At 43.1% G+C, this 2,538-nt stretch overlaps 1 pseudogene; it reads right to left on the bottom strand.

Moving 5' to 3' along the window:
• Positions 1–431: 431 nt before the first annotated feature.
• On the bottom strand, positions 432–2,004 carry LOC125204666 (putative aspartic proteinase GIP2 pseudogene; annotated as a pseudogene).
• Between the last annotated feature and the right edge of the window lie 534 nt (positions 2,005–2,538).

Here is a 2,538-nt window from a genome sequence, read left to right as displayed (position 1 = left end):
AACTATGGTCGTTGGTGCACCGAATGGCGAATCCAGGATTTAGAAATTGAGGGTGCAAACATGACAATTTACATCCGAATAAGGGAAAATTAGTCGCATAGAGGGGGCGGTCGTGCCCGCCCGCCCGCTGCCCCTAGATCCGCCATTGGGTGCACCATTGAGAATTGTTCATTAACTATGGCCCACAATCGTTGTAGGTATGACATACAGTACAAATCTTAATATTTATCTTTTTTATTCGATAATTGTATTATTCTTGGTAATCTCAACTTGTGAGGTAGCATATCACGATATGAGGATGTAGTTATTATCTACGTTGAGATGAGGCTTACTAAGCATTTAAGTATAACATTCATGTATAATAAATTACCTTGAAATATGAGAGCGACGTAGTAAAAATGAAAATAAACTTTTATTATGAGACGAAAAAATGTGAGAAAAAGAACTCTTTGAGATAATTGGTGGGATACAAGCGGTCAACAGAATTAACATTTACTAACATTTATTACTTCATAATACAAGTAATGCTCAATCACTCCATACAAATATACAAGCCAAGTAGCACGGTTGCACTAATCAAACTCATAAGTCATAACAGGTAACAATATTACTCATCTTCCACATTTATTCTCACCATAATCGATCACATATATAAACACGCATGAAATCCAATCTAGGCAGCTCCAAACTTGTCGCAGCTCGTGTCACGCAGCAGAAGCGACGAGCTAAACCCTAGCTTCTCCGCCTCCACATCAAACTCCAGCAGATGATTCTCCATCTGGTAACCCCCCACAACGATCGACGTCGTCGGCCCCGACAAATTCGGCTGCCCCTCCACAAACGCAAGGCACATCACCCCCTCTCCAGCCCTCACCATCGCGTTCCACCCGTAAAACCGCCAGTAAACGCTCTTACTCTGCAGCACGAAATCGATAATCGGCACATCCGGCCCAGCCTCGGTGCTGGATATCGTCTTGGAATCGAAACAAGCACCGAATGGAGCCACGGACGCCACTCTCTTGATGTTCTTCGCTACAGCCGCCTTCACAAACTCGTCGACCAGAGCTGCGTAGATCGACTTGTGGAGGCTCGTGTACGCCCTCACCGTCCGTATGCTCGTGCCTCCTTCTCCAGTCCTCTTGTTGATCGAGAGCAGGGTTTTGTTTAGCGCGAGAGGCGTCTCGCCAACTCTGATGGACTTGACGCCGATGAAATACTGGATGGTGAGGTTTCCGATTACTTCATTGCCGTTTATGCTCACAGGGTTCCTGAGCAGAGGTGTGGTCAAGATTGATTCCGAGATCTGTTGGAAGGGCTTTGTGTAAGCTGTCTCGCCGATGATCATGCTCCCTTTGCTTCCCGAAGAAGGGATGCATAGCGCGAACTTCTCGCGGATTTTGAAAGCTGATGATAGTTGTGCTGGCAGGGAAACCCTAGTTCTGCCCAGGGCGATGAGCCCCGCCGTAGGGGTAGCTAGGGCTTCCCTCAGGACAGGGTCTGAGTATTGGAAGGGGAAATTATTTATCTTATACTGGGTCCCGCGAGTAGAGACTACCCGCAGGACGTCCTGGCCTAGGCCACTGTAGCCCTGGGTCCCAGTGAAGGGATTCAGGGAGTAGTCAGAGCATGTGTTGTTAGTGCATCCTGGCACTGGTGGTGACAGGAAGCAGAAGATGCAACCAATTCCGTTTGCGATCTGGCACTGCTTGGTCCCACATAGGATCGGGCGGTACGAGTCCGCTGCAGCAAAGTATTCTTGGGAGTTGAACCATAGGAAATTGCCGCCGAGATCGATCCCGACGTGGAGTGTGGTGGCTTTGGAGCCTATTTGGATTGTGGTGTAGTATTGGTTGGTTGGGTCATCTTTTGTAATTGGAAAGGTGAAGGCTTTTGGTTGGGTTTGAGCATTTGAGAAGGAAGATAAAATGAGCAAAGAAGAAAGTATGAAGATGGAAAGTGTAGGAGTAGCCATTGATTGTGTTTGAAGAAATGGATAGGTGTAGCTTTTTATTTATACTAGTAATTGATTCAGTAGTTTGGATGGATATGGATGCAGTAGTTTTGACTTGGAATGTCATGACAGCAAATCACTATTATCTTAGATCTCAAATTGTCCAAGTCAACATTTCCGACTCTATTAATTATATATATATATATGGTCAAAGTCAGATCTCAATGGTTTTAAATTTTTACATTATCTAGAGGGCTACATTAATATTGTATATAAATGTCATATTAATTTAGTGCTCACTTTAAATACATGAAATGATCGTATTAAGGGAAATTATACTATACGTCTACTTGTTTAGCTAAATATATTGATTTAGAGGTAATCATAACTCATATAAGTTATTGTGAAACCATATATAGATGTATTAAAATTCCAACCACTTCCCTTCAAATAAAATAAACTAAATGTGTATTTTAATGCGTTTATTCTAACGCGTAAAATTATGGGTCAAAAGAAATAAGAAGTTGCGTGCTTAACACTGAGACCATTTATTTAATGGACAATGTGAGTCGACACAAATCATAATC

Source organism: Salvia hispanica, chromosome 6, assembly GCF_029641045.1.
Source record: "Salvia hispanica isolate PSC_SH4W2 chromosome 6, Shi_PSC_v1, whole genome shotgun sequence".
In the NCBI taxonomy this organism is placed as follows: domain Eukaryota; kingdom Viridiplantae; phylum Streptophyta; class Magnoliopsida; order Lamiales; family Lamiaceae; genus Salvia; species Salvia hispanica.
Note: the sequence above shows the minus strand (reverse complement) of the source record. Positions and strands in the feature narration are given on the sequence as shown.